This window comes from Canis aureus, chromosome 26, assembly GCF_053574225.1.
Source record: "Canis aureus isolate CA01 chromosome 26, VMU_Caureus_v.1.0, whole genome shotgun sequence".
Taxonomy (NCBI): domain Eukaryota; kingdom Metazoa; phylum Chordata; class Mammalia; order Carnivora; family Canidae; genus Canis; species Canis aureus.
In genome coordinates, this window is record NC_135636.1 from 40,157,077 (window position 1) to 40,181,610 (window position 24,534).

General features: G+C 38.0%; 1 protein-coding gene across 6 annotated transcripts in view; it reads left to right on the forward strand.

The window, feature by feature from the left end:
- NCOA3 (nuclear receptor coactivator 3) overlaps window positions 1–24,534 on the forward strand; it is a 146,067-nt gene that overhangs the window by 65,275 nt on the left and 56,258 nt on the right. For 5 of the 6 annotated variants that reach the window (XM_077873482.1, XM_077873485.1, XM_077873481.1 and 2 more), the window contains one exon: window positions 5,934–6,015. The exons of the other annotated variant lie outside the window; for it this stretch is intronic. The gene's annotated coding sequence lies outside the window, so the exon portion shown is untranslated. The remainder of the gene's footprint in view (window positions 1–5,933; window positions 6,016–24,534) is intronic. 6 annotated transcript variants of the gene reach the window in all.

The window sequence follows — 24,534 nt, forward strand, 5'->3', positions numbered from 1 at the left end:
CAAAAAAGGAAAGCCTACCAATAAAAGGGAACAAATGCAATCCTGGTAGCCAATGAGTTAATGTTCATTTGCAGCCTGAGGGGTCAGTGTGCTGTCTCTGTTTTCTGATTGGCTGCTAAAAGGTGAAATTGAAACCACTGTAAACTTTTGACCCTGTAGCAATTCTTGTGGAACGCCTTCCACTGGTGGAGCCCAGAGCCTCGCTCAGCTCCCCACCCAATCCTCCCACCCCCTTTCCTGTATTTATTTTGTGTGATCGTGCAGCACTGCATGCAGTTTTTCCAAGAGCGGGCGGGGTGGGGTTGGGGGAGAGGGAGGCAGAACAAGCACGGGCAAGCAACTTGCTTGCTTGACTGTTCTGGTAACCATGTTAGTACTAACTACAACTCAGTCAAAGATATGGGGACTTGTTAATAAACTGGTCTGCCAACTGGATTTTTTAGTTTTTTCCTTAATCTCAAGGTAATTTTAAAAATGCAGAATGGTTATATTTGCTGCCATTGTTCATCAGTGGATAGTATTGTTGTGTAAGCAAAGTGAATGGCATAGTTTCCTGGATATGTTGAGTAAAAAATAGCTTTCATTCTCAGCAACCTTTAAATATACCCCATTAATATTTCCTGTGTCTCATGTAAGTTTTACACAAATGGCTAACTTTTTACAAAACTTTTTTTCTTTGCCTTTGTCTTTTGTTATAAAGAAAGGATTTTAATTATCATAACTGAAAAGTAATTGTAGAAATTATCTATACATTTGAATTTCACTAGTATTCTCTCTCCCTCTTCCTGCTGAAGTAAATAGTTTTGGGTTTGCTCTGCTTTATAATGACCACAGCAGGCCTACGAAAAATATTCTCATTGGACTCTACAACTTCTGGTTCTTCTTTGTATCCCTGGTGTCTGGTGCCATGAAGTGAGTGGATGCTCAGCAAATATTTGCTGAGTGAACATAGTTAGTTGCATTTTGGGCTATTGATACCTGCTTCTCCTTTTATAATTAGTGATAGGTACCATATTTTGCTCATACTTCCTGCAGGCCAGTACAACACCTGGCATCTCCTAGGTGCACAGGAAACATTCAGTTGATTTAAATGTCTCTTCTTGAAAGTTCCTTCAAGAAGCTGGATTTCCAAAATGTAGGTTTTCTGAAAGCAAAGCTTCTGTTTTCACTGCATCATTTAAAATTTCAGGTCGTAACTTACTAAATGACTACATAGAAGAAATTAGTATATATTAGCTTAGTCCTTTCTAGTATATATCATGAGATAAGTAGTAATACAGTGTTAGTTTTTTTTTTAACCCTATCCTTATTTACTAGACCTGTATATGCTATAATTTGAAAGAATTCCTGCCTTTGTCAAAAAATGATGATATTTCAAAAGTTTGTCATCAATATATTACTAATGTACAAGTTGGGTACTGAATAACTGAATATAGTTTTACTTATTGTTTACTAAAACACGTAATAATGGTCTAAGTAATAGTAAAATTTTTTTCCTTTAAAAAATTAAAAAAATTTTTTTAAAAATTTTTATTTATTTATGACAGTCACACACACACACACACACACACAGAGAGAGAGAGAGAGAGAGAGAGAGAGAGAGAGAGGCAGAGACACAGGCAGAGGGAGAAGCAGGCTCCATGCACCGGGAGCCCGACGTGGGATTCGATGCCGGGTCTCCAGGATCGCGCCCTGGGCCAAAGGCAGGCGCCAAACCACTGCGCCACCCAGGGATCCCTCCTTTAAAATTTTTTTAAAAAAGTATTTTATATATTATCTATTTGACACAGAGAACGCAAGAGAACGCACTCAAGCTGGGGGAATGGCAGGCAGAAGAAGAGGGAGAGGCAGACTCCCTGGGGAGCAGGGAGCTGGATGTGTGACTTGATCCCAGGGCCTTAGGATCACTGCCTGAACCAAGGGCAGAGGCTTAACTGACTGAGCCACCCAGGCCCCCCCCCCCCCCCCCAGTTTTTTTTTTTAAAGATTTTATTTATTCATCACACACACACACACACACACACACACACACACACACACACAGAGGCAGAGACACAGGCAAAGCAAGAAGCAGGCTCCGTGCAGGGAGCCCGACCTGGGATTCGATCCCTGGTCTCCAGGATCATGCCCTGGGCTGAAGGCAGCGCTAAACCTCTGAGCCACCCCGGCTGCCCTCCCCCAAATTTCTTTTAAACTAACTTTACACAGTTCCAAAAAGTGGCACCCCTAGAAGTAATTTTAAATTTTCGTATGATTTTTTACTTATATTTGGTTTTTCCCTTTCAGCATAGCTACAGATTTGTTGCTGTTAATTGTTGCAAAGAAAATCTGTTGTTACAGTTTTGAAGAAAATGATATATTTGATTAAATAATCTCCACTGCAAAATGATGTTTCATTTACACCAATATTATGTAACCTTTAACTTGAAATTGATGGGTAAACTTATTCTGTTGTGTTTTGGAGATAAGGGGGCAATGCAGACTTTTCCCAGAGATGGTAATTCCCCATCTCTGAGTTTTAGGGAACTGAGGAAGGAGTCCCTGGGAACGCTACCCATAGCAGCATGGCAGGAATAGTGAGTTTAATATGATTAATAGTAGAGTCCTTGTCCCCCTTCCATTTTCAACAGCAAAAGAAAAACATGTTCATGATATTCAGTGGCCTCTTTTTTTGCCCAGTTGGTGTTCCCCAAGCATTAGCATTATATGGTTTGGATTTTCTTCTCTGTCATCTCCCCTCCCCCAGTTTGATTCTTTGTTCTGGCCTGAAGGCACATCTTCTCAGACTAGCTATTAACAAAGCTCAGTTTGATTTTTTTTCTTCCCCATTAGATTTCTACTGATGCAAGTTTTGATAATGTGGATCTCCTCAGTCACATTTTTTGTCAATTCCAGTAGAAAAATTAACCTCTCTTCCCTCCCCATATTTAGTATCTTAGGGACATGTCATGTAGTTTTTGTTATTGTTATTTTTGTTTTGTGATGGACAGAAGTCCAAATTATGAAAAGGGGTAAGAATATGCTTATTTTTGTTAAAGGTAAAAAATACAGCCCTAAGAAATCTGCTAGGACTGTTGGCTTTGCAGAATCTTGGTTTAGATAACTGCAGTTTTCTTAGGTCACATACCTTACAGGATCCTAGTGTATAATACTTTCTATGTATTTATTTTTTAAGTTCTCTTTACACTCAGCTTGGGGCTCAAACTCACAACCCTGAGATCGAGTCACATGCTTGTCTGACTGAGCCAGCCAGACACCCCTAGTGTATAGTACTTTTTTAGCCAGTCTACCCCTTCTGAGGTCTTGGTAGGCAAGCCATCATTGATCTGTGACTTTTTGGGGACCACTTGTAGTCCAACTGCACATCTCCTGGGAGGGGAAAATTTCGTAAATGGTGTTTCTTTGGATCCTGGGGGTTATGGGGTACGGATTAGCTTGGGTCAGCACTCCTTTGGGTAGTTCTCACCAGCAGTGTAATACTTGTATTAATGTGGGCTCTCATGCCTATCCTTCGTATGAGGTACTTGTTTCCTGCTTATGGTACTAGGTACATTCTGACTCAAATACCTTTTCCTACCCATCCCTCTTGTTCTATAGGTACTAACCTTACCTCACAGCCTTCCTTCTTCCCCATAAAAAGAAGCAACAGCAAAAGAACCATTTCTGAAATGAAACCTGATTTAAAACTAGCTAGAAGAACTTGGGCTTTCTTTATGGAAATTCTGCTTGCTTTCCCTCCTTTACCTTCCTCTAATTAAATTAGATATAAAATTCAAGTAATAAAACAATTCATTTAAACACTAAAACTAATGATTGTAATTTTTCCTATTTTTTATTTGAATGTGCTTGTACATTCTTGTTAGATGTCATATTGTCATTTGTTGACTAATAATAGTTTTCATTAATTAATTTTTAAAAATATTTTATTTGAGAGAGAGCGAGAGAGAGCGTGAGTGGTGGGGAGAGGGAGAAGCAGGGAGCCTGACGTGGGGCACGATCCCAGGACTCTGGGATCATGACTTGAATTGAAGGCAGATGTTTAACCAGCTGAGCCACCCAGGTGCCCTTTAATTTATTGAGCATTTATGCATCAGGTACAGGTAAGTGTCTCAAGCATTTTCAACTAATCTTCGTAAGAGCCTTGAGAAGTGTGATTCCCATTTTATAATGAGAAATCTAAGGCTCAAAGAAGTCTTCAAGTTGGTACCTAGCTGGTAAATGAAAGCTGAGAATTGAGCCTAGATTTGGTGGACTCCAGAGCTTCTGCTCTTTAAACCATAAACTAATAGGTAATTATTGTGGATTGGAGGTTATATTCCAAGAACTAGCTTTCTTTTGACATCTCATTTATAAGCTGGAAACTATACTGTAATTAGAAATAGATATGTTAGATATAATAGCTCTTTTTTAGATTGTAATTGTATGGCATTTATACACTACTTGGATTTTCCTCCTTTTCCTTTGTGAACAACATATGATCAGCTTCCTTCCCACTCATCAATTTTCTCACCTTAAATTGGGTTTCAAAAGTGCAACAAACCCTTCACATGATGTAGCTAGATTGTGGCTGGTTATTCCTATATATTCTGTATGGATTAGTCATGGCTGTAATAGGGAACTTGTAAATACATCATTTTTTCTTCTGCCCCTTCCCAACAGACCTGTCAATTCTAGCATGGACTTTAGGGTATTGTTATGGCTATGGTTGTTTTGATATTTATACACACCACTAGAATTAGTGATAGGTAGATTGTTGTTTTATTGTTACATTTGAAAGTTCATAGTGAAGATGAATGTTTTATTGGCTCACTTTCTTGTTGCACCATAGGCTGTTTCACATTTCCTCTAGTGCAAGAAAGCAATTTATATGTTCATTATTTTATTGCAGATATTTTTAAAGAGTTGCCCCTCATTTTCCTCCTCTACTTAAAAATATTTATTAGTGACTCAGATGCAGTCTTTTCCTGAAGGGGGAGAAAACTTCCGTGGCATTTTTTTTCTTTTCTTTTCCTTTTTTTTTTCCGTCCTTCCTTGTTCCATCCATCCATCCATCCATCCATCCATCCATCCAGTAGATATTTATCTTTTTGGACTTGAGTATTTAAGCATTAACTTCTGCCAGGATAATCGATAAGTTTTTGTTTTTTAAAAAGAAATTATTTATCTGACGGGTAAGAGAGAGCACACTAGCAGAGGGAGAGGCAGGCAGAGGGAAAGGGAGAAGCAGGCTCCTTGCTGAGCAGGGAGCCCATTGTGGGGCTCTATGTCAGGACCCTGGAATCATGACCTGAGCCAAAGGCAGACACTTAACCAACTGAGCCACCCAGGCACTCTGATACTGTTTTTTTTTAAAAAAATATTTATTTGAGAGGAAGAGTGTGTGTGAGTGCACAAGTGGGGCGTGGGTAGGGCAGAGGGAAAAGGAGAAGCACACTTAACCACTGAGCAGGGAGACTGATGAGTGGGCTCTATCTCAGGATCCTGAGATCAGGACCTGAGCTGAAGGACCTGAGCTGAGCCACCCAGGCACCCCTCAGTATTGTTTTTAATTGTTATTTGGTGAGCATTCTTTTTGGACAGGTGGGGACACCCCAAAATCATACTACCCATCTGGTTAGATTACTTGTCAGGATTCGGAGTTGGTTTCCTCAACTGCTATTTTGGATTATTCATGTTTATTAACTGGCAGGGTATATATTGTATATGCCATACCTGACTTTTAAGCAGAAATGGTATTATATGACTAAGGCATCACCTCAAATTCCTAGGAAGAGGCTTGTACTTGATATAGCATGTTTTGTTTTTGCTTGTTTCATATGTCCAGAGAAGGGAATCATGGGAAAGGTTAATTTGTATGTGACTGTTACCTTATATTAAGAAAGGGCAATAAAATTCAACACCATCCCCTCCCCCCCCCCCTTTTTTGTTTTCAGGATCAAAATACTTGCTGAACAGTGGAGTCACAGACCAATAAAAATAAGCTCCTGCTTGAACGTCATTTGACTGGTTAGCCAGGTAATTCACTTTTACTTTGATTTGATCCTTTGCTATTTTCTGTCTTTACCCTCTGAAGATATGGACCTTTCTTTAATGATTTAATCTTAAACTTGTGTTTTATTTCATGCTTTTCCCTCTCTTTTTTAAACGTTTTATTGATTTATTAGAGTGTGTGTGAGTGTGGGGGAGGGGCAGAGGGAGAGAATCTTCAAGTGGACTCCCTGCTGAGTGCTGAGCCCCACACAGGGCTTGATCCAGTGACCCTGAGATCATGACCTGAGCCTAAACTAAGAGTTGGATGCTTAGCTGACGGAGCTACTCAGGTGTCTCTCATGTTTTTCTCGTTAGTGATAACATTAGTTGAGTGTCTGAATGGTCTTGAAATGAGTGAATATATATGTATATTCATATGTATGTGTATATATACAAACTTTTTTGGGGGAGGAAGCAAACTGTATGTTACAGTTTAATATGAGACACTACCCTCCCACTCAACTTTTCCCTTATGTGTGAATGCTTTAATGGTGTTTATTCAAAATCTGAATCAGTTCCACTTATTTTTATTATTTTACCTCGTAAAGACTAGTTTCCTCAGATTGCTTGTGCTGGCATATAACATCTTATTGAACTCCTCTCCTAACTCCTGTTGCACCAGGATAGGAGAAATGAGAATTGAAAAGATCATTTGATAGCCAAGAAAGCAGTTACACTTTGCTTAGTTAAATTTATTTTTGTTAGTAGCACCATCATTCTTTTGATTAGCTCTTTTTTTTTTTAAGATTTTATTTATTCATGAGAGACATAGAGAGAGACACACACAGAGACAGAGACACAACCAGAGGGAAAAGCAGACTCCATGCAGGGAGCTGGATATGGGACTCGATCCCAGGACTCCGGGATCATGCCCTGGGCTGAAGGCAGGCACCAAACCGCTGAGCCACCCAGGGATTCCTCTTTTGGTTAGCTCTGCTTGAAATCTGAGTCATCTTTGAACTACTCCCCCCATCCCTTTGAGTATTAGAGATTTAGTAAACAGGCCTTATCTGATTTTCTGTTTTCATGTCTCCTGTATTTGTACCACTTTCTGCTAGTATCTTAGCTTCCTAGGCCAAGATCCTATAATTTCCTGCTTGTGTTTGTTCACATATCTCTTTACTCCTTGTTTCTAGCATTTGAAATTTTGCTTAGAAAATTTCCTTAAGTATGTCCCTTTTAATTAAGCCTCAGTTCTACTCTTAGCTTTGTGTTTCCATTCCCTAGCTTACAGAAAATAAAAGTACAAACTCCCTTCTCTGACATTTGAAACAGTTCTTTATCTGGGAATCTGTGTAAGCCTCTGGTCTCAGCTCTTGCCGTTTCCCTATAAAATCCTTTAATTAATCATGGTATGTTCCCATTATATTCTGAACATACTAGATAACTATCTCCATGGTATTTATTAACAAGAAAAAGATAAACCTCTTTATTTGGGAGTCATTTCTAATTTACAGAAGTTACAAAAAATAAAGAATATCTAGATATCCTTTTGCTAGATTTATCTACTTGTTTATCATTTGCATCCATGCATGTTCTCACTCTTTCCTTCCCTCTCTCTTTCCTTCCTTATGCACGCATAGTTTTTTTCTGAACTATTTGAGGGTAAGTTATATATATTGATCTTCTTTCTGCTAATACTGCTGTATTCCTTAAGAATAGGGTCATTCTCTTATATAACTATTATATACTTATCAACTTCATAAATGGCCTCTGGCACAAATGTATGGTCTGTCTTCCAGTTTGTTCAGTTGACCTAATAAAGTCTGTTAACAGCATTTCCTTTGCTTCCTGTACAGAATCCAGTCTAGGGTTGGGTATTGCATTTACTGTATTTATTTCTCTTTAGCCTTCTTTTTCCTGGAATATTCCCATAGCCTTTGTCTTTTATGACATTAACATTTTTGAAGAATACAGCCTTTCCCTCCCTTTTAATAGAATGTTCTTCATTTAATGTTTTTCTGAAATTTCCTTACAATTAGATGGAGATTGTGCGTTCTTGGCTGAAATATTGTATAGGTAATGTGGTATCCTGAGAAAGATGCACAACTTCTGGAGACATAGGATATCTTCTGTCCCCACTTGTGATGTTAACATTGATTACTTGGCCAAGATACTGCTAGGTTTCTCCATTGTATAGTTTATTTTCCTTCCAGTCAATAAGCATTTTGTGGGGAGACCATGCAAATACCATGGTTCTCATCACAATTTGCCCTAGATTTAGCATTCATTGATGACTCCTCTCTGATCTTATTTTTCACTGTGTCGGTTCCAAAATGGTTATTTTTTGATTCTGGCATTCCCTTCATACTACCAGTCAGTCCTTACATTATTCTGTAATCAGGAGCCCTATTTATCAGTTTGGACTCATGAATTCCTAGGTTTTTAATTGATAAATTCATTACCTAATTATTTTGGTGCTCCAAATGCCCTAGGTTTAGAAAGTGGAAGTTTTTTTTTTTTTTTTTTCTTCTTTCTTTCTTTCTTTCTTTCTTTCTTTCTTTCTTTCTTTCTTTCTTTCTTTCTTTCTTTCTTTCTTTCTTTCTTTCTTTCTTTCTTTTTTTTTTTTTTAATAAAGATTTAAGCATTAGAAAGTGGAAATCTTAATCAATCTCCATGTCCTTGTGTGGAGAATAGTATCAGAGACTAAGATCTTGCAGGGGTAAGGGGAGGTATTCTCATTGCTCATGGGTTCTCCCTTTCCATGGACAGAGCTAGTAAAATATGCATGTTTATACACACATGTGCATGCATAAACATACTTGTACATAAACACATTCATAGCAACGAGCATATACATAGTTGAGAAATCATGAGTTTATATCAGTATGTCCAGCTTCACTCCCTGTCTGTAGACCTCATTCTTGGTACTTTTTCATATTTTTTTTTTTTTAAATTTTTATTTATTTATGATAGTTACAGAGAGAGAGAGAGAGAGGCAGAGACACAGGCAGAGGGAGAAGCAGGCTCCATGCACCGGGAGCCCGATGTGGGATTCGATCCCGGGTCTCCAGGATCACGCCCTGGGCCAAAGGCAGGCGCCAAACCGCTGCGCCACCAGGGATCCCACTTTTTCATATTTTTATGTCCCTTTTTGTGCTGTGAGAAACCTTGGCTTCCAACATTGTCATTGTGTTTACTCATTTGCTCTATCCTTTAATACATCTCAAATAATTTCAGAGTCACTTTGCCCATTTTACCACAGTAAACAAACTTACTTAAAGTGGAGAGTTTATATCCAGTTCTTCACTGCCTTACAGCCATCCTGCACAAAGACTGACAATGAATAAAAAATACTGCATTCTTAAATTTCTTGAATCAGCCCTTCCTCCTTCCTTTCTTGCTTTCCCTTCCTTCCCCACTTTCACTAGCCATTCCAACTTTCTGCATAAGGTAGTTAAGGTATTCATTTGAATGAAATTAGGTTCATTTCTTTTTCATTTTTTTTTTTTTAATTTTTATTTATTTATGATAGTCACACACAGATAGAGAGAGAGAGGCAGAGACACAGGCAGAGGGAGAAGCAGGCTCCATGCACCGGGAGCCCGACGTGGGACTTGATCCCGGGTCTCCAGGATCGCGCCCTGGGCCAAAGGCAGGCGCCAAACCGCTGCGCCACCCAGGGATCCCTCTTTTTCATTTTTTAAAAAAAGATTTAGAGAGCAAGAGAGAGCAGGCATGCTAGTGCAAGCAGTGGAAGGGGTAGGAGGAGGAGCAGAGGAAGAGGAAGGCAATCTTAAACGGACTCCCTGCTGAGCGTGAAGCCTGATGCACAGCTCCATCCTTCCACCCTGTCGATGTGACCTTAGCCCAAACCAAGATTAGGATGCTTAACTGACTGAGCCACCCAGGCACATCCCCACCGCCACCCCCCCAGCAGCCCCTGCCCCCTCCCTTTTTTAAAGATTTTGTTTATTCATGAGAGAGAGGCAGAGAGAGAGAGAGAGAAGGAGAGAGAGAGAGAGAGGGGCAGAGACACAGACAGAGGAGAAGCAGACTCCATGCAGGAAGCCTGATGTGGGACTCGATCCCAGGACTGCAGGATCACGCCCTGGGCTGAAAGCAGGCACCAAACCACTGAGCCACCTAGGGATCCCCGGCCCCTGCCCTTTTTAAGTGGGCTCCATGCCCAGTGTGGTGCCCAACTTGGGGCTTGAATTCATGACCCTGAGATCATGACCTGAGCTGAAATTGGTGCCCAACTTGGGGCTTGAACTCATGACCATGAGATCATGACCTGAGCTGAAATCAAGAGTCGATTGCTTAACTGACTAACTACCCATGTGCCCCCAGGTTTCTTTTTTTTAAATGCTCCTTCTCATTTTGATTCATAGAAAACACTTTTAAAAATTAAAAGTATGCAAAAGATATACTTCCCTTGTGTATCGTTTCCCCTATTTCTCATAGGTAACCAGCCTCACTATTTTGGGTTCATCCCTCCCTGTATTTCTTTTGGTAATGGCCAACAGATATAAAGTATGTATGTATTCCCTCCCTTCCTTCCTCCCTCCCTCCCTTCTTTTTTTTAACTTCCTTTCCTTTTCCTTTCCTCCCTCCTTCCCTCCTTCCTTCCCAAAAGGTGTATAGCATGTTGTATATACCCTTTTACACTTTGATGTTTCTTGTTTAAATAGGTCAAATTTAATAGGTATATATACTGAGAATCCATACAGACATGAAATTTTGTGCACATTGCTGTTTTCATTTACTAATATCGCCTAGAAATAATGCCATATCATGACAAAGGGATCTTTCTCATTCATTTAAAAAATTGTGGTAGGGATCCCTGGGTGGCGCAGTGGTTTGGCACCTGCCTTTGGCCCAGGGCGCGATCCTGGAGACCCAGGATCTAGTCCCACATCGGGCTGCCGGTGCATGGAGCCTGCTTCTCCCTCTGCCTATGTCTCTGCCTCTCTCTCTCTCTCTGTGTGACTATCATAAATAAATAAATAACAATTAAAAAAATTGTGGTAAAATTTATATAAAACTTAACCATTCTAGCCAATTTTAAGCATATGGTTCGGTGGCATTAACATTGACATTGCTGTCCAATATCACCACCATTAATCTACAGACCATTTTCATCTAACTAGAATGAAACTCTGTACTCTTTTAGCAGTCCTCATCCCTTCTTTTCCCAGCCCCTTTCTCATTTGTTTTTTACATAGTTTCCATCATGAGCATGTACCATAGTTAACTCAAGCAGTTAACTATATATGGGTATTACATACATATGTATGGATATGGGTATATGGGTATGTAATGCCCGCACCTATGTATGGGTATTACTTAAGTTGTTTACAGTATTTTGCAATTAAAATAATTCTAAACCAAGCCACGCCACCCAGGGATCCCCACCTGTTGTGTTTACCCACAGTCACATTAAAAGTGATTTGATTCAGCACAGTATATTTTTTAGATACATCCACGTTACTGTAAGTATCAGTAATTTCTTTTTATTGTTGAGTGGTATTCTATGTGACTGCCACAACTTTTGAGTTTCTTGTTTTTGGCTACTATGATGAATAAAGCCACTGTGAACATTTAGGTACAAGTCAATGTTGAGTAAATACCCAGGAGTGTAATTGCAGGGTCTTCCATTAAGTGTATGCTTATCTTTTTATTAAAAAAGTATTTTTGTTTCAATTTTTAATTTAAATTCTAGTTAGAAAACTTAGCTTTTATTTATTTACTTATTTGTTAAAGATTTTATTATTCATGAGAGACACATAGAGAGAAGCAGGCTCCCTGTGGGGAGCCTGATGTCGGACTCAATCCCAGGACCCCGGGATCCCTGGGTAGCTCAGTGGTTTAGCTCCTGCCTTTGGCCCAGGGCGTGATCGTGGAGTCCCAGGATCGAGTCCCACGTCGGGGTCCTTGCATGGAGCCTGCTTCTCTCTCTGCCTCTCTCTCTCTCCCCCTATGTCTATCATGAATAAATAAATAAATCTTTAAAAAAAAAAAAATCCCAGGACCCCAGGATCATCACCTGAGCCAAAGATAGATGCTCACCTACTGAGCCACGAGGTGTCCTGCTTTTATTTGTTTTAACTTTTAATTTAAATTCTAGCTAGTATATGCTTATTTTTTTTTAAAGATTTTATTTATTTCATGAGAGACAGAGAGAGAGACACAGAGAGAGAGACAGACAGACAGACACACAGGGGCAGAGACACAGGCAGAGGGAGAAGCAGGCTCCATGCAGGGAGCCCGATGTGGGACGATCCCGGGACTCCAGAATCATGTCCTGGGCCAAAGGCAGGTGCTGAAGCGCCTAAGCCACCCAGGGATCCCCTGTATTCTTATTTTTTAATTGTAGGGAGGGAGGAGAGAGAGACAGAGTGGGGGAGCACAAGCATGAATTGGGGAGGGGCAAAGGGAGAAGTAGGTTCCCCTTTGAGCAGGGAGCCAGCCTCAGAGACCTGGATCATGACCTGACCCGAAAGCAGACACTTAACCAACTGAGCCACCCATCTATTCCAAGTATATACTTACCTCTATAAAAACTGTGTAACTGTTTTTTGAATTGTCTGTACCACTGTATATTACACCTGCAAGATTAAAGCTTTCAAGTTTGAATCGTTCCCATTTGTTATTGTCACATCTTCAATTTCAGCCCTTCTAATGGGCGGTAGTGGTATTGCATTGTGGCTTTAATTTGCATTTCCATGATGTCTAATGATATATAGATAATAGTTTCTTAGTAACCACATGTATCTCTTTTATGAAGTGTCTAAGTGTTTTGCTCATTTTTTGAATTGAGCAGTTCGTTATTGTAGGAGTTTTTAAAAAATACACATTCTGTATACAGATTCTTTTCACTTTTTAAGAGTATTATGTTTTTAATCTTCCCTTTTTATTTTCTTAATTTTTTTTTGAAGAATAGGCATTTTGAATTTTCATGTACAATTTTTTTCAAATATTTTCTCCCATTCTATGGATTAGTGCACTTTTATTATTTTCTCTAAAGAATTCCTAAACATATATAATAGCAAAGTAAGAAGTACAGTTTATTTTTTTAATAAAGATTTTATTTATTGATTCATGAGAGAAGAGAGAAGCAGAGACATAGGCAGAGAGAGAAGCAGGCTCCCTGTGAGGAGCCTGATGCAGGACTTGATTCCAGGACTGTGGGATCATGACCTGAGCCAAAGGCAGATACTCAACCACTGAGCCACTCAGGTGCCCCTTAAGTACAATTTATCAATTTTTTCTTTTGTGGTTAGTGCTTTTTTATGTACTAAGAGATCTTTGCCTACCTGTAGTTTACGATGATCTGTGTTTTCTTGTAGAACTTTTATACTTCTGGCTTTATATTTAGGTCTGTGATCCATTTTGATTTAATTTTTGTGTATGATGTGAAGAAAGGATTGAGAATAAGTTTTTATTTTTTATTATTTTATTTTTTTAAAGATTTTATTTTTTTTAAGGTTTTTAATTTATTTATTCATAGAGACACAGAGAGAGAATGAGAGGCAGAGACAGAGGGAGAAGCAGGCTCCATGAAGAGAGCCTGACGTGGGACTTGATCCAGGGTCTCCAGGATCACGCCTTGAGCTGCAGGCGGCGCTAAACCGCTGCGCCACCAGGGTTGCCCTATTTTTTAAAAGATTTTATTTGAGTGAGTGAGAGAGAGAGAAAGAGAGAGAGAGATCACAGCAGAGGGGAGGGGCAGAAGAAGCAGGCTCCCCCCTGAGCAGGAAGCCTGACTCAGGGTCTCCATCCCAGGACTCCAGGACTATGACCTGAGCCAAAGACAGATGCCCAAACAGCTGAGCCACCCAGGTGCCCCTGAGGATCAGGCTTAAAATGTCTATTTAAAAGACTCTCCCTTTTCCATTGCATTGTCTTGCTAACTTAAATCAACTGACTGTGTACATTAGGATCTCTTTCTTTTTTCTGTTCCATTGATTGATTTATATACCAATCTTCTGCCCACATATATTGTCCTGATGATTATAGCTTTTATGGGAAGGTTTGAGAGTGAGTAATGTGAATCTTTCAACTTTTTTCCTTGTCATGATTGCCTTGGATAATCCAGGGCTTTTGCATTTTGATAACAAATTTCAGGATCAGTTTGTCAATCCCTGCAATTTTTCAATCACTCTGAAAAACTTCCCTGCAGATTCTAAGTAGCTTGGGACATCCTGAACTGTGATGATTGTCTTGTCAGTTCAAAATTACTGGGCTCTTTTGGGGTTCTTTATCCCTATGCTGTGATGTAGAAATTATTTTCTGGCAGAAAAGCCTGGGTAGTGGTAGGATTCACGTTGTTGCCTTTTCCCCTCCAAATATTTCCCTATATCTTAGGGACCACAGTTTTTCACTGCCTGTTCTCTGATACCTGAATATAGTTTGTTCTTATATTTTTTGTCCTGTTCATGGTAGAATAGAGTTTGTTATTCTCTCGGATTAAAGCAGAAGTCCCACAATTGATTCTTGAGTTCATTAGAAAAAAAAGGCTCCTCTCATGCTTTGGCCAAGTTACAGTTTTAAAAAATCTTTAATTTCTTAGCAGAGGTGCAAAAAAATATGTTAACCATGAAAGCTTCTTTGAGCATTAAAAAAAAAAAAGATTTATTTATTTTAGAGAGAGAGAATACTCCAGTGCCTGAGTGTGAGTGGGGGGAAGGACTGAGGGATAGAATCTTCAAATAGACTTCCTGCTGAGTGTGGAGCCTCTTGTGGGACTGTATCTTACAACCCATGAGATCATCACCACGCCAAAACCAAAAGTTGGATGCTCAACTGACTCAGTCACTTAGGTGGCCACGAGCATTTTTTTTTTTTTTTTAAAGTAAGCTCTAGACCCGATGTGGGGCTTGAACTCATGACCTTGAGATCAAGAGTTGCATGTTTTCCTAACTGAGCTTGCCAGGTGCCCTTGGGCATATTTTATTGAGCAACTTTTGAGGCAAAGGATTAATTTCTGTTCAGAAGTTTTCCTGAAGAATATGGAATTGATCTTTTAAAGTCTTTTATTTGTTCTTGTATTTTGAGACTAGGAAACCAATCCAAACTCTTTACCAGATTTCACTTTGAAGGACCTATAAATTTGAAGTCATTTCTTTTCCAGGTTCTCTAAATGTACGAGTTTAAGGCCTGTCTGGGCATAACCTTCCTTCCACTTTTGAGGTTGGTTCCTATAAGCCAAGAATAGGTACCATGCTCATAGGCATTGACTTACATAAATTACAGTCTTAATTTTATTAATGGTGGGTTTTTCATGTCTGGATTAAATGTGAATGATTCTCAGTTATGGCCTTCAAGATATAGCCTCAGTTGTCCAATTACTCTGGTAAATTGAAAGATTTTTTTACTAAACCTATAAAATTATTGACATCAGAGGTAGACTAAGTTTTTACTTTTTTGCACATATACACACTTCTGAAATTTGAGGTGAGGGAATCAGATGCCCATTATTTGCTGGCTGACAAAGGACAGTGGAAGAGCTAGCATGCAAAACTACCATTTATGCCTGGCTGAGGATGGTGGTGATTTTATAGCATTCGGGGCACTTCACTTCCATGAGGTAGGAATTGGGGCTCTGCACAAGGTGCGTCTTGTGCTTCTGCTTTTCCCCAGGAGATGGAGGAAGTCCTTAGGGGCATGTTCTTATGGGGAGATAGTCATCACCGGACAAGTAGCTCAGCACTTTAAATATGTTGTTCCATTGTCTTGTTTTTGAAAAGATAACTTTTATCCTTGTTCCTGTATATGTATGATCCTTTCCATATGGCTGCTTTCAAGATTTTCTCTATTTGTTTTTCAAGAGTTTGACTATGATGTATTCAGGTCTAATTTTCTTTATATTTGTTTTCCTTGCGATTCTTTGAGCTCCTTCAGTATGTAGATTGATGTTTTCCTCAGGTTTGGGGAAGTCTTAGCTATTATTACCTCAAGTATTTTTTTTCTCCTTCATTCTGACTTCTGTGACTCCAATTACATGTTTGTTAGATTGTTTTATATTTCTTATGTATACTTAAGTCTCTGTCCATTTTTCTGCAATTTTTTTCTTTCCCTTAGGTTCAGTTACTTTTTTTCTGTCATCCCCAATCTGAGTAATATTCAAAAAGAAAAGGCTTTTATGTCTCATCTTGTTCTTTCAACCCATGGTAGAAAGGTGCTTAAGAAAGACTAATGGATTTATCAAAATTGTGTAACTAGTTTGTGGTGTCACTGAATTAGAATCTAACTCTTGATTCTTTGCAAATTTCAGACCATTTTCTTTCTGTAAGTTGTGAACTTTTATCTTCTAGTAGGTTGCTATCTTGTTAAATGGTCATGCTGTTATGGATAGGAGGAGGGGTGGGTGGGTAGGGGCTATTAATTTTAATTTTCTTCCATTTTATAATGTTTAAGTTCTTACTTGCTTTAAAAAATGATTTTCAGTGGAAGAATTTAAGTATCACTGAAGTCAGTAATACCTTAAGAACTAATCTTTTAGATGACATTCCCTAGCAGTAAAAGTATGTGTATGGTTATTCAATAGAAATTCATCTTTAACCGCAGAAGTTTTAAAATCATGAGTTTTGGACTCTCAGGCGATGATATCATTCTCATGGTCTTGAAAATTAACCATTTGAAGTACAGTCTCTTACTGGAGACTTACCATTCTCTTTTACTTCATGAAAATTTCTTTCTTTCTTTTTTTTTAAAGATTTATTTATTTATTTATGATAGAGAGAGAGAGAGAGAGGCAGAGGCAGAGGGAGAAGCAGGCTCCATGCCTGGAGCCCGATGTGGGACTCAATCCCGGGACTCCAGGATCGTGCCCTGGGCCAAAGGCAGGTGCCAAACTGCTGAGCCACCCAGGGATCCCAGTGAAAATTTCTTAAACCAATTTTTGTGTCATCTTAATGAAAATGAAAGTACTATGTACTTGGACAAAGGAATGAAAATATTGCCAAGGTCAGGATAATTACTAAGTTGCCTTTATATCACATTTTACTAACATTCTGATTTCTAAAGTTTTATTGTAGCCTTCTATAGACTTTGATATTAAAAAAGTATTAGGAACATATGAATGGCTTCCTAAATTATAAGAATTGTATCTTTGTCCTTCAGTTTAGTTTGAAATTTAATTACTTAAGTTTAAAGGTAACTTTTAATTATAGGTTCTGCTTTTATTATGCCTTATAATTAAAATGAATCAAGCTCATGGGCATCTTATAAAGTAGCTGTTATTGAAAAACTGAGCAATTTAAGGAAATTGCTTTTAGATTTGTATTTCATATATATATATTGAAAAATAGACATTTGTTAATTTCATCAATTGCCTGCCTAGATATAGCATCCCTTAAATTTGAAGCTAGAAAATGCAGTCTTTTTTTTTTTTTTTAAAGCAGCATGGAAACTAGGAATGGTAGTAGTCTCAGGTTTCCTCATTAGGATCAATTTGCTTGTTTTATAGAATATCACAGGTTCTTTACAGCTAAGTTTTTATGATTGATGGATCTGGTTCCTCATTACAGACCCTTTTAGTTACTCTGTTGACTGCTTCTCCCCCACTCACTATAAATGCTTGCTGATTGCTTAGATTAGGAGATGAAAGTATTGGTAAGATGAAGATACTTCAAACTATTTTTTAAAGGTGATTTACAGGGATGGGTCAAAAATCTGTAGTCATTGGTGATGACCTGGTAAGGGCCATTATTCCTTTTTTTTTCCCCCCCAAATTTATTTGTGTTAGAGAGAGAGTGCAGTGTGTGTGTGCATGCACAGAAGCGGTAGATGCAGAAGGAGGAGAGGGAATCTCTAGCAGATGTGTGCTGAGGGCAGGGCCCTAGGTAGGGTTCATTCTGACCCCAAGATCATGCCTTGAGCCAAAAGCAAGAGTCAGTCGCTGAACCCACTGTGTGCCACCCAGGGACCCCTAGGGGACATCATTCTTAACTGTTTTCTTTTTTAGAGGCTAGTAGGAATTTCTAGTTAATGTGACTGGAAAACAAGAACTTCTTACTGGAATCCTGAGCTGGGCCATTTCTATTGAAAGACAGTTGTTAGAACAGCTGTAGACACTGCAGTTACACTCAGATTTCATGAAGAAAGAAGTAAACTATTTGATTTGTTTATTTTTTGGTAGAAATGATTAAGAGCTTGAGCTCTGATGTTGGAAAGAGTTGGATTTAATTTGTAGTTCTGTCACTTGCTAGATGTATGACCTTGGGTGAGTTATTTTACCTCTCCATATCTATTTTTTCATGTAACAAAGGGATAAATTTGAACTTTTATTTGTTCTGTGTATTAGAGGGCTGAAATAGGGATTAAAATGAGAGTAGTAAGGGAATGCCCTCAACACAGTATCTAGCTCAAATGTTAGATTTAGTATATATTTGCTTAACATTAACTTAACATATTTTTTGTTTTTTTAACATAACATCTTAATATTTAGTATGTTTTAATTTAACGTTAAAATTATGTAATATTTTATATAAACAGGAGTATGTATTATTTGTCTTATGAAGTATACTTTGGAAAACACCTATGAACCTACTACTTGAACCTAAGAACTGGAAACTTGTTAGGTATACCTGCTCCCTTAGTTTTTTTCTATCTTGTCCTTTTGTTTCTGTTCCAGAGGTAATAGATACCGTAATTCACTTGCTTTTTACAACTTTAAAAATCCACACGTGTTCGTAAGCCATGTTTGGTTTTTGCTTTTAGCTTTACAAAAGATGAGTGTAATGTATTTGCTTTTTATTTTATTTTACTTTTAAAGATTAATTTATTTAGAGAGAGAGAGAGCCAGGGGAAGGGAGAGAATCTCTAGCTGACTTCTCCCGAACTTGGAGCCTGATTCAGGATTCCATCCCATGACTTAGACCATGACCCCAGCCGAAATCAAGAGTTGGCTGCTCAACCAACTGAGCTACCCAGGCAGTTCTAATGTACTTGATTTTCTTTTTTTAAAGATTTATTTATTTATTTATATTTATGATAGACACACAGAGAAAGAGAGAGGCAGAGACACAGGAGGAGGGAGAAGCAGGCTCCATGCTGGGAGCCCGATGTGGGACTCGATCCTGGGACTCCAGGATCGCGCCCTGGGCCAAAGGCAGGCTCCAAGCCGCTGAGCCACCCAGGGATCCCCGTGTACTTGATTTTTTAAAAAAGCTTCTGATTGCTTGTAATATTCAACCATGTTTTGTATATATTTTTGCTACTATCATATTGTATTTTTTTGTATGGATTTATTTATTTTTTAAATCTGGAATTGATGGTCATTAGAGTGTCCCCTGGTTTTTGATGTATGAATGAAATTTCAGTGAACATTTTTGTGTATTTTGTTGCAAGATTATTTTTATTGCCTTAAAGTTTTAAAATATAAACTTGATTTTAGCTACTGATATATTAAATTTGCTTTTCCTGTGGAATTTCTCTAGGAAAAGTAAATTTTCTTATTGAAATAGCCCTCTTTTATTAGCTAATTTATTTTATCTTCAGTCATTATTTATTGCAGGATTAGCAATATGTACTGCTATTTTCCTGACACAACTTTAAGTACTTGATTTTAAAAGACAACTTTATTATTAAAAAAAAAAGACAGCTTTATTAAAGTATAGTTTACACATAATAAAATTCACCAGCCTTAAGTTTAAAATTTGCTGAGTTTTGACAAATGTAACCATTACCACAATCATGATATAAAACACTGCCACCACCCCCTGAAGTTCTTTTGTCCTTCTATGCAATCAGTCCACTGATAGCTGGCAGCTCCTGGTCTGCTTTAAGTCACTAGTTTTGCCTTTTCTGAATTTCATATAAATGGTATTCCCCTTATAGTCTATAATGTGCCTTTTGTAATTGTTCCACTTTCCTTGGATATTGTTTTTTTTTTTTTTTTTTCTTTGCATTTCAGTATTGGGAGTTGTATTGATCTTTAAACTCACTGATTTTTTTTTTTCCTTAGCTGTGCCCTGTCAACTGATGAGCCCATCAAAGGCATTCATTTCTGTTAGTGTTTTTGATTTCTGATATTCCCATTTGCTTTTTTCCTCATAATTTCCATCTCTCTGCTTACATTACCCATCTGTTCTTGCTTGTTGTCCACTTTTTCCATTAGAGTGCTTAGCATATTAATCATAATTAAAATCCCACAGTTGGTCTCCAGTTTTTTAAAAATGTTTTTAAAGAACCTGGCCTCTTTCCTGTTTACCAGCAAATTTTAGAGGTTTCTTTGCCTGTATCATCAAAATTTGCCTTATCAGTGCAGATGATATTCTCGTTTAAGAATATAGGTGACTACACAAAAACTTGGACGTAAGTGTTCATAGTAACATGATTCGTCATAGCCAAAAAGAGGAAACAAGTTAAATGTCCATCAGCTGATGAATAGATAAATGGTGTTTCCATACAATTAAGTATTCACAAATAAAAAGAAATGAACTACTGATGTATGCTATAACATGGATGAATTTGAAAGGCTTTGACTAAGTGAAAGAAGCTAATCACAAAGGACTAGATATTTTATGATTCCATTTGTATAAATTGTCCAGAATAGATGAATCATTAGAGACAGAAAGAGTAATGGTCTCCTTTAGGTGGGAGAGAGGTAGCATGAGATGGCAGAAAATAGGATTAGGGGAGAGAACAGCTAAGGAATACTGGGCTGCTTTTTTGTGTAATGAAAATGTTCCAAAATTGATTTTGGTGATGGTTGTATAACTGAATATATTAAAAGGTTATTGAATTGGGTACTGTAAATGTATGGTATATGAATTATATCTCTATAAAGTGTGAAAGAATATACCTGACATATAGAGGTTAAGATCTATATGCTGCTGTGAAGGAATTTTATGGAAAAATAGTTATTTTTCTCACGGCACTGACCTCAGAAGGTTTGCTACCTGTCCCAAACATTCCTGGGTTTCTTTCTTTCTTTTTTTTTCTCTTTCTTCTTCTTCTTTTTTTTTTTTTTTTTTTTTTAAAGATTTTATTTATTTTTTTCATGAGAGACACACAGAAAGGCAGAGACACAGGCAGAGGGGGAAGGAGGTTCTCTGTGGGGAACCCGATGTAGGACCTTGATCCCAGGAGCCTGGGATCATGACCTGAGCCAAAGGCAGACGCTCAACTGCTGAGCCACTCAGGTGTCCCATTCCTGGGTTTTAAAAAGAACACATGGGGATCCCTGGGTGGCGCAGTGGTTTGGCGCCTGCCTTTGGCCCAGGGCGCGATCCTGGAGACCCGGGATCGAATCCCACATCGGGCTTCCAGTGCATGGAGCCTGCTTCTCCCTCTGCCTATGTCTCTGCCTCTCTCTCTCTCTCTGTGTGTGACTATCATAAATAAAAAAAAAAATAAAAAAATAAAAAAAAAATAAAAAGAACACATGAATTGAACTTGCCTCAAGGTTTTTTAGAGCCTTAGTCTGTCTTTGTTACAGTAGTCAAGCTCTAATTATAGGACTAATGTTAATTCCAGTACCAAATCTTTTTCATGTAGCAAGAAAATTTATGTCAAAGACTTTAAAAATTTATTTATTTATTTATTTTAGAGAATGTGAGTAAGTGTGGATAGAGACAGAAGGGAAGAGAGAATTCTCAGGCAGACTCCTTGCTGAGTGTGGAGCCTGATTCAGGGCTAAATCTCAGGACCCTGAGATCATGACCTGAGCTCAAAGCAAGAGTCAGATGCTTAAATGACTGAGCCACCCAGGCACCCCTGTCAAAGACTTTCTTAAAAATTAATCAAGTCATACCCAGACCTATCTACACTTTTTTTTTTAAAGATTTTATTTATTTATTCATGAGAGACAGAGAGAGAGAGAGAGAGAGAGAGAGAGGCAGAGACATAGGCAGAGGAGAAGCAGGTTCCCTGCAAGCATCCTGATGTGGGACTCAATCCTGGACTCTGGGATCATGTCCTGAGCTAAAGGCAGATGCTCAACTGCTGAGCCACCCAGATGTCCCAATCTATACTTTTATGGACAAATAAAGTCCATTTGTCCATTAAGTGTTTATAAGATGCTTATGGGTATCTTGTAGTATGTCCAGAAATTGTGCTCTTAAGCTTGTAACATCTATTTAAAAAATTACCCAGAAAGCCATAATTTTAGTGGATCTACTGTTTTAGGCTGATGAAGTGCTGTGGTTATAAGTGGAAAAACCAGAGTTATTTTGTTTTAGATAATCTGACCACACTTAGTCCCTCACCCCCTTTTAATTTTTTTTTAGGTTTTATACTTTTAATAGTCCTCCTATGGAAAGAAGACTGACTAGTGATATTATATTTAAACTGTGGAGGGATGCCTGGGTGGCTCAGCGGTTGAGCACCTGCCCCTGGCTCAGGGTGTGATCCTTGGTCTCGGGATCCAGTCCCACATCGGGCTCCCTGCCTGGAGCCTGCTTCTCCCTCTGCCTATGTCTCTGCCTTTCTCTCTCTGTGTCTTTCATGAATAAATAAAATCTTAAAAAAAAAACAACTGTGGAGACTATACGATGATGATATGTAGGAGGATATGCATGCATTTATAATTTAAAAGCTTAAGCATTTTAATTTAATGTTGATAACACAGCAACTTAATTGTTTAAAAAGATTTATTTGTTTATTTGAGAGAGAGAGAATGAGTATGAGTTGAAGGGGGAGGGGCAGAGGGAGAAGGAGAAGCAGATTCCTTCCTGAGCAGGGAGCCTGACTCTGCTGATCATGATGTGAGCCAAAGGCAGATGCTTAATTAACCATCTGAGCCATCTAGGTGCCTCGGCAACTTACTTTAAAAAGCAACTTTTTTGAGTATAGGGTCCATACTATACAAAAATGCTTTTATTATTTTTATTCTTTATTTTTTTAAAAAGGATTTTATATATTTATTTGAGAGAGAGCAAGCACAGAGGGAAAATGAGAGGGAAAGGCAGGGAGCCGAGCCTGTTGAGCAGGGAGCTGGACTCTGGCTTGATCCTGGAACCCGGAGATCATGACCTGAGCTGAAAGCAGATGCTTAACCCACTGAGCTTCTTGTAGCTCAGAGATGCTTGTAAAAGAAAATTCCTATTGATATTTATGTTCTTATTATTAAAGTCAAAGACTGAACATTAACCTGGTTTGCTTTAGATGAGGCTTTCAGAATATGTAGAGAAAAGTGTTAGAGTTGTAAGATCCATCTTTGACATGAATAGCAAACTATCTAAACTGCACTAAATTCAATCACTGTTTTTCTGTTCTTGGTGAAAATGGTGGAGATAAGGTTTTAGTGATTGTTTATAGTCAAGGTTCATAAAAAGGGCAGGCAGTTCATTTGATTTGGAAAATATAGACATAAAAGAATTTGTCACATTAGTAATGACATAGCTCTTGTAGTACTTAATTTTGTAACTTAATTAAGAAATATAATTGGCCTAAATATCAGCTCAATGATCTAAAAAGTGAACTGCTGTACAAATAGTTTGTGCCACTGTTATAAATGGCCCTATCATATGCCAAATTCTCAGAGTAATTACTTTCTTATGATTCTTTGTTTCTAAAATCTGTATTAATAAGAATATGTTTTTGAATCTGTGTAATATTTAACATATAAAGCCTCTAAACTTCTGACCTTGAATAGAATTTGCCATGTATAGCCATTACATGCAGCTGCTGGATTCAAAATTGCCTTTTCTGGGATTCTGCTTTGTGAAAAATACTGTGTATTAGACACGAGTACATGGCAGCTGACATTTATCAAGAATAACAGGAGCCTTACTCATTTTCACATTTTAAAGTAACTTTGAAAGCTTTGCATGTGCACACATGCTCAACATATGTTGCTAACATTTAAATATATTTTTCATCATATATCAGTGAAACCAAATTTCAGTCTTTAATGAGCTTCAACACTAAACTTATACTGTGTGAGTACACAAACATCTAAAGATCAACATTGCAGGATATTTAATTCACTTCCATAGAATTTTGTCTTTTATACTTTAAAATTATTACAAGTAAAAATCTCCCTATTGTATTCTGGGTAGCACTCTTATTACATAATGTGTTATTTGGCATTTCTTTCATTCCCCTACTATAAAATCTGGCCCTAATATAGAAAAATGGATTATAGAAATTATTTTTTTCCAATCAAGTACAGGTATATTGCTCTTCTGTTTGAATTTTTATAGAGCTAGTTCTTTTACTGGTGGATGACATAAATAGGATTGGAATTGCATGATTTTTAGTCTTGGTTCTTAGCCTTTTAAAATTTTCTTTAAAAATAGATTGAGATAATAATTTAAAAAGAATTATAGAACAAAACTGCAAAATGTATAATGTGTTGGCAAACTTGTTAATTAAAATAACACCTTTTAATGGTTGGTATGGGTTTCAGACACTGCAACCCTTCAATATATTGATATGCAGATCACACTGACTTGCTGCAAGGTAACAGGAGACATGCTTTGACTTCTGAGGATAAATTGGCCATGCACAGCTGTAATCCTACTGTCTTTTCATTTCCAGACATGATTGAGTAGTAGAAGGCCTTTGATATCTAGGTCCTGGGTAATAAGTTGAAATTTAATATTTTGTTTG